At 38.6% G+C, this 8,785-nt stretch overlaps 1 pseudogene; it reads left to right on the plus strand.

Annotated features, from left to right (window-relative positions):
• Window positions 1-8,785, plus strand: part of LOC133651211 (cAMP-specific 3',5'-cyclic phosphodiesterase 4B-like) — an 81,174-nt pseudogene that overhangs the window by 66,623 nt on the left and 5,766 nt on the right.

The raw sequence follows: 8,785 nt of genomic DNA on the forward strand, positions 1-8,785 counted from the left end.
TGTTTCTCAGCTGTGGTCCGTACTCGGTTGTAATGCACTTTTCCACCACGTGTGGCAGCAATGAGGATATCAAACAAACAGAAGAAGTTTTTTAAGCGCAAAAATGATGACTAAAGTGATTAATTCCATTTTTTTGGACAAATGTTTTTTTCATTAGTTTTATGAGTCTCTTCTTTTGCGATACATTTGATTAGTACAGTGAAGAGGTTCGTTTATGTCGAAATAGCTTGGCTTCAAATTCCACATTTTGCAGCTTGGAGTCACTTTCACCTCACTCTCTCGGCTTGTGTCTGCTCCAACATCTCACTCTTCCTTTGTGCTCACATGTAGAAGCAGTAGCTCATCCTCCGTACATTCAGCTTCAAAAATATAAGGTTGTAAATTCCTCATTTGTCCAAAAATAGTCATCTTTGTTGTCTGTTACAAAGTCTGCCGTGATTAGAAAACACTCGCGTTTGATTCTGAAAGTAAGAACACACATTTGTTGCCGGAAGTCGGAAGTGTGCTGCTATGGAAACGGAAATAAATGGACAGCGGAATTAGTTCCGGCAAGGATTAAAATGATCAAAATAGTGTAAAAATAAAACATATTAAATTTTGTTATGAAGGTGTCTGTTACTACATTATATACTGTATATGCTTGCAGTGTGTATATTGTACATATTACATATTGTTATGAAGGTGTCTGTTACTACATTATATATATACTTGCAGTGTGTATATTGTACATATTACATATTGTTATGAAGGTGTCTGTTACTACATGATATATATACTTGCAGTGTGTATATTGTGCATATTACATATTGTTATGAAGGTGTCTGTTACTACATTATATATATACTTGCAGTGTGTATATTGTACATATTACATATTGTTATGAAGGTGTCTGTTACTACATTATATATATACTTGCAGTGTGTATATTGTACATATTACATATTGTTATGAAGGTGTCTGTTACTACATTATATATATATATACTTGCAGTGTGTATATTGTACATATCACATATTGTTATGAAGGTGTCTGTTACTACATTATATATATACTTGCAGTGTGTATATTGTACATATTACATATTGTTATGAAGGTGTCTGTTACTTGCAGTGTGTATATTGTACATATTACATATTGTTATGAAGGTGTCTGTTACTACATTATATATATACTTGCAGTGTGTATATTGTACATATTACATATTGTTATGAAGGTGTCTGTTACTACATTATATATATACTTGCAGTGTGTATATTGTACATATTACATATTGTTATGAAGGTGTCTGTTACTACATTATATATATATATACTTGCAGTGTGTATATTGTACATATTACATATTGTTATGAAGGTGTCTGTTACTACATTATATATATACTTGCAGTGTGTATATTGTACATATTACATATTGTTATGAAGGTGTCTGTTACTACATGATATATATACTTGCAGTGTGTATATTGTACATATTACATATTGTTATGAAGGTGTCTGTTACTACATTATATATATACTTGCAGTGTGTATATTGTACATATTACATATTGTTATGAAGGTGTCTGTTACTACATGATATATATACTTGCAGTGTGTATATTGTACATATTACATATTGTTATGAAGGTGTCTGTTACTACATTATATATATACTTGCAGTGTGTATATTGTACATATTACATATTGTTATGAAGGTGTCTGTTACTACATGATATATATACTTGCAGTGTGTATATTGTACATATTACATATTGTTATGAAGGTGTCTGTTACTACATTATATATATACTTGCTGTGTGTATATTGTACATATTACATATTGTTATGAAGGTGTCTGTTACTACATGATATATATACTTGCAGTGTGTATATTGTACATATTGTTATGAAATAACAAAAAGTGCAGTCCCCTGCTCTTAACACTTGATCTTCACGATGTTAGTGAGCTAATGTCCTCCACAGTTGTGTGTCTTGTTATTCCAACATGGTTGGCAGGGGCCACTGGAATATTCCTAACGTGTCATTAGTCTCGCTCGACCTCTTCTTGCCTCCGCCACACTCTCTCTGGAAATAGATGTCATTTCAACTTCATCCACTGCTGTCGGGAGACTTGTCATTTCAGTGAGGGATGACTTGCTCGTCATCCCTTTCTGCCCCGCAGACAAACACAACGAGCTGGAGCTGCCATGTCCCGCTCCCAAGTGGAGGGAAAGGAAGCGGCGGCAAGGCCAGCAGCAGCAAGGCGGAGGCGTGACTCCAATGGGCGGAGTGAAGAAGGTCAACTACTCATCTTGCATCTCCGGAAGCACCAACAGTCGCTTTGGAGTCAAGACGGACCAGGAGGAACTGCTGTCTAAGGTTGTTACCGATTGTAAGAATACCAAATAGGCGGACATCCTCACATTGTCTGTACTTTGTGTCCTCTTTACCAGGACCTGGAGGGCATCAATAAATGGGGACTGAATATCTTCAAGGTGGCAGAGCACTCTCACAACCGGCCCCTCACGTGCATCATGTACGCCATCTTTCAGGTCAGCATCCCGCTGCTTTGTCCTCCTCACGCACGTCCTCACAGAGAGACAAATGTGCCAAAGTAAAGGATGAACATTAGAGATATATGCGTTAAAATGTAATGTCGGAAATTATAGGTATCGTTTTTTTATTATCGGTATCGTTTTTTGTGTTTTTTTGTTTTTTGTTTTTTTTTATTAAATCAACATAAAAAACACAAGATACACTTACAATTAGTGCACCAAGCCAAACAACCTCCCTCCCCCATTTACACTCATTCACACAAAAGGGTTGTTTCCTTCTGTTATTAATATTGTGCTTCCTACATTATATATCAATATATATCAATACAGTCTGCAAGGGATACAGTCCGTAAGCACACATGATTGTGCGTGCTGCTGCTCCACTAATAGTACTAACCTTTAACACTTCATTTTACTCATTTTCATTCATTACTAGTTTCTATGTAACTGTTTTTATATTGTTGTACTTTCTTTTTTATTCAAGAAAATGTTGTTAATTTATTTATCTTATTTTACTAATTTTTTAAAAAAGTACCTTATCTTCACCATACCTTGTTGTCCAAATTAGGCATAATAATGTGTTAATTCCACGACTGCATATATCGGTTCATATCGGTATCGGTAATTAAAGAGTTGGACAATATCGGAATATCGGCAAAAAGCCATTATCGGACATCCCTAATGAACATGATCGATAATTAACTGATATTTGCCAGTGGTGTGCTTCTTGAAGCAAAAAAGGTGCACAACTTGACCACAACCAGCAGTTTATTCGGTCTCAATAACTGGAGTTTGCTGAACGACAGCCGGGGGAGGTTGATGTACCGGGGTTTCTGGACTATAGAACGCACCGGTATATAAGCCACACCCACTCAATTGTACCCTATTTTTCGGAGTATAAATCGCACCGGCCGAAAATGCATAATAAAGAAGGAAAACAACACATATAAGTCGCACTGGAGTATAAGTCGCATTTTTTGGGGGAAATTTATTTGATAAAAGTCAACACCAAGAATAGACATTTGAAAGGCAATTTAAAATGTCTAAAGAATAGTGAACAACAGGCTGAATAAGTGTACGTTATATGAGGCATAAATAACCAACTGGTATGTTAACGTAACATATTATGGTAAGAGTCATTCAAATAACTATAACATATAGAGCAGGGGTCAGCAACCTTTTTGAAAGCAAGAGCTACTTCTTGGGTAGTGATTAATGCGAAGGGCTACCAGTTTGATACACACTTCAATAAATTGCCGAAAATAGCCAATTTGCTCAATTTACCTTTAACTCTATGTTATTATTAATAATTAATGATATTTACACTTAATTGAACGGTTTAAAAGAGGAGAAAACACGGAAAAAATGACAATTACATTTTGAAACATAGTTTATCTTCAATTTCGACTCTTTAAAATTCAAAATTCAACCGAAAAAAAGAAGAGAAAAACTAGCTAATTCGAATCTTTTTGAAAAAATTTAAAAAATTATTTATGGAACATCATTAGTAATTTTTCCTGATTAAGATTCATTTTAGAATTTTGATTACATGTTTTAAATAGGTTAAAATCCAATCTACACTTTGTTAGAATATATAACAAATTGGACCAAGCTATATTTCTAACAAAGACAAATCATTATTTCTTCTAGATTTTCCAGAACAAAAATTTTAAAAGAAATTCAAAAGACTTTGAAATAAGATTTAAATTTGATTCTACAGATTTTCTAGATTTGCCAAATAATTTTTTTGAATTTTAATCATAATAAGTTTGAAGAAATATTTCACAAATATTCTTCGTCGAAAAAACAGAAGCTAAAATGAAGAATTAAATTAAAATGTATTTATTATTCTTTACAATAAAAAAAATACATTTACCTGAACATTGATTTAAATTGTCAGGAAAGAAGAGGAAGGAATTTAAAAGGTAAAAAGGTATATGTGTTTAAAAATCCTAAAATCATTCTTAAGGTTGTATTTTTTCTCTAAAATTGTCTTTCTGAAAGTTATAAGAAGCAAAGTAAAAAAATTAATGAATTTATTTAAACAAGTGAAGACCAAGTCTTTAAAATATTTTCTTGGATTTTCAAATTCTATTTGAGTTTTGTCTCTCTTAGAATGAAAAATGTCGGGCAAAGCGAGACCAGCTTGCTAGTAAATAAATACAATTTAAAAAATAGAGGCAGCTCACTGGTAAGTGCTGCTATTTGAGCTATTTTTAGAACAGGCCAGCGGGCTACTCATCTGGTCCTTACGGGCTACCTGGTGCCCGCGGGCACCGCGTTGGTGACCCCTGATATAGAACATGCTACACGTTTACCAAACAATCTGTCACTCCTAATGGCTAAATCCCATGAAATCTTATACGTCTAGTCTCTTACGTGAATGAGATCAATAATATTATTTGATATTTTACGCTAATGTGTTAATCATTTCACACATAAGTCGCTCCTGAGTATAAGTCGCACCCCCGGCCAAACTATGAAAAAAACTGCGACTTATAGTCCGAAAAATACGGTAGAAGAAAAATATCTATTTCCATATATTAGCCGCACCGGACTATAAGTTGCAGATATGTATCAATCAATCAATCAATCAATGTTTATTTATATAGCCCTAAATCACAAGTGTCTCAAAGGGCTGCACAAGCCACAACGACATCCTCGGTACAGAGCCCACATACGGGCAAGGAAAAACTCACAACCCAGTGGGATGTCAATATGAATGACTATGAGAAACCTTGGAGAGGACCGCAGATGTGGGTGACACCCCCGCCCGCCCGCCCCCCCCCCCCCCCCCCCCCCCCCCACTTCCTTTGGGAGACCGGATATTGTAAAACTTCACAAATGTTGCTTTAAGGGATGAATGAAAAATCCATAAGAGTAATAACGTTATGGACGGCTGGAAGGTGGATAAGCGCTTCTACTTCCGCTTCAAAGTTTTAAAAAGCAGGAATTCACATTCACCCAGCAACACCTGCGGTGAGCGAACTCATCCAAAAGATGGCGCCACAGCACAAACAATAGACAGAATTTGTGGAAGTGAAACAATACAAAAATAATGCCATCGTAAGTTAATAATACTGACAGAGACGCTCATAAACGTGTTAGCATATTGGCTAATGCTAACGGCGCTAGCTTGATTACATTACGATAGCACGTACAAATATGCATGCAAACACTCCTACAGACATCACAAATGGGACGGTTTAGCAAGTAGGAATTGTTTTAGTTATATTGTAAAACTTACAAGCGTTGCTCTGAGTGATGAATGAAGAATCAATACGAGTAGAAACGCTATGGATCGTGAGAAGACGGAACGGCACTTGTACTTCCGGTTGAAAGCACTGCATATGCAAAAGATGGTGCCGTAGCACAAACAACAAGACACTTATTCAGTGTTTTTTTTTATATACTGTATATATATTTGCATTATGGCCGTCAGTGGAAAAAAAATCCATAAATTAGCTGCACCATTTTGTAAGCCGCATGGTTCAAAGCGTAGGAAAGAAGTAGCGGCTTATTGTCCGGAATTGATGGTACGTCAACACAGACCTCCACTATTTGTTTTGTTCAATTAGCACAGACCGGATACCAGTTCTGAATGTTACATTAAAAAAACAATATCATATTCAAGAGTGCGACTAAAAGTCTTGTCTTCTTTTCTTCCCGCTCAGGAGCGAGACCTGATGACAACCTTCAAGATCCCGACAGACTCTTTTGTGACGTTCCTGCTGACCCTGGAGAGCCACTACCACTCTGACGTGGCCTACCACAACAGCCTGCACGCAGCAGACGTGGCGCAGTCCACGCACATCCTCCTGTCCACTCCAGCGCTGGACGTAAGTGTGTCCAGGTGTGGCCCTCAGAGCGGCAAGACCACGTAAATACAAACGGTTTACGGTCAAACGCTCTGAAAAACCACACGCCAGACGGTTGACACAGAAAGGGATGGGCTTCAAGCTCAGCCAGTTTACGAAATGAATCTTAATTGTTTTGTTCCGCCTCCATCCACACGCAGGCGGTCTTCACTGACTTGGAGATCTTGGCAGCCATTTTTGCAGCTGCAATTCATGATGTGGATCACCCGGGGGTGTCCAACCAGTTCCTCATCAACACCAGTAAGTGCCCTTTTCATTTGATACAGTCAGCAAGATAAAGGTTTCTCAGGTGATAACAGTTATTTGGTCAGTTAATGACCTTTCAAAGACTTTGACTGATCAAACACAAGCCCCAGGTTTCTGAGGCGGGTTTTAACAGATCCACCCAGAGCACCAATGGAGTTTTAGAACAGGGGGATCTTTTTATCGGGAGCAACGATCAGAGTTTCCGTTTTGTTCGAGTTTATCTGAAGGAACTTAACAGTTTTTGATAGAGGATCCACATTCCAAGAACTCATGAAAAGTGAAAGTCTGAATCATTGACGGAGATGATGAGACGAAACATTTTCAAACCCACGGATCAACCGACTAAGAGGCATCAGGTACAACCCAATTAAAATAGGCCCTAGAACAGAACCCATGACATGTTTTACACATTGGACATCATTAAAAGAAGTCAACCAGTGGAGAACAGCACCAGAAATATATCAGATTGGAGTTGATGAATCAGTTGGGATCATTTTGGGATCATTAGATACAGTCAACAAGATAAAGATTAAAGTTCTCACTTTAGAGATATTTCTCAGGTGATAACAGTTATTTGGTCGGTTAATGACCTTTCAAAGACTTTGACTGATCAAACACAAGCCCCAGGTTTCTGAGGCGGGTTTTAACAGATCCACCCAGAGCACCAATGGAGTTCTTGACCATTGGGATCTTTTTATCGGGAGCAATGATCGGAGTTTCCGTTTTGTTCGACTTAATCTGAAGAAACTTCAAAGTTTTGATAGAGGATCCACATTCCAAGAACTCCGATAAAAAGTGAAACTCTGAATCATTGAAGGAGATTATGATAAGAAACATTTTTTAAAACCACGGATCAACCGACGAAGAGGCATCAGGTACAACCAAATTAAAACTGGCCCCAGAACAAAACCCTGGGCAACACCACATGACATGTTGGACACATTGGACATCATTAAAAGAAGTCAACCAGTGGAGAACAGCACCAGAAACAGATTTAAGTCGATGAATCAGTTGGGATCATTTTGGGATCATTTGATATAGTCAGCAAGATAAATATTAAAGTTGTCACTTAAGAGATATTCCTCAGGCGATAAAAACAGTTCTTCGGTCAGTTAATGACCTTTCAAAGACTTTGACTGATCAAACACAAGCCCGAGGTTTCTGAGGCGGGTTTTAACAGATCCACCCAGAGCACCAATGGAGTTCTTGACCAGGGGGATCTTTCTATCGGGAGCAATGATCGGAGTTTCCGTTTTGTTCAACTTAATCTGAAGAAACTTCAAAGTTTTGATAGAGGATCCACATTCCAAGAACTCCGATAAAAAGTGACACTCTGAATCATTGAAGGAGATGATGATAAGAAACATTTTTTAAAACCACGGATCAACTGACGAAGAGGCATCAGGTACAACCAAATTAAAACTGGCCCCAGAACAGAACCCTGGGCACCACTGCAGAACAGCACCAGTAAAACCCCATCTCAGATTTGAGTCGAAGCATTTGCACACTTTTTAAAGCTCGGCCTCCAAAGGAACCAGTGTGGGCCTTTAGGGAGACCTTGTATGCTTCCCCTGGTTACCTGAGCTCCATTCCATTCCCCCGTCTTCCTTTGCTGCCGCAGACTCCGAGCTTGCTCTGATGTACAATGACGAGTCGGTGCTGGAGAACCACCACCTGGCCGTGGGCTTCAAACTGCTGCAAGAAGAGAACTGCGACATCTTCCAAAACCTCAGCAAGAAACAGAAGCAGTCCCTCAGAAGGATGGTCATAGACATGGTGAGGCCGTTTCACACTTCATTTGAATTTTCCGTCTCATATCGGTGTGTCGTCCTCTCTACCAGGTTTTGGCAACCGACATGTCGAAACACATGAGCCTGTTGGCCAACCTGAAGACGATGGTGGAGACGAAGAAGGTGACCAGCTCCGGAGTCCTTCTGTTGGACAACTACACGGACAGGATGCAGGTACGAGGCCTTCTGGTGCCACCTGTCAGGCGAGGAGAACCACTCGTCTAACTGCTACTTCCTGCAGGTTCTCCGCAACATGGTCCACTGCGCCGACCTGAGCAATCCCACCAAGCCTCTGGATCTGTACCGGCAGTGGACGGACAGGATCATGGACGAGTCCT

Source organism: Entelurus aequoreus, linkage group LG05 (genome assembly GCF_033978785.1).
Source record: "Entelurus aequoreus isolate RoL-2023_Sb linkage group LG05, RoL_Eaeq_v1.1, whole genome shotgun sequence".
Classification (NCBI taxonomy): Eukaryota; Metazoa; Chordata; class Actinopteri; order Syngnathiformes; family Syngnathidae; genus Entelurus; species Entelurus aequoreus.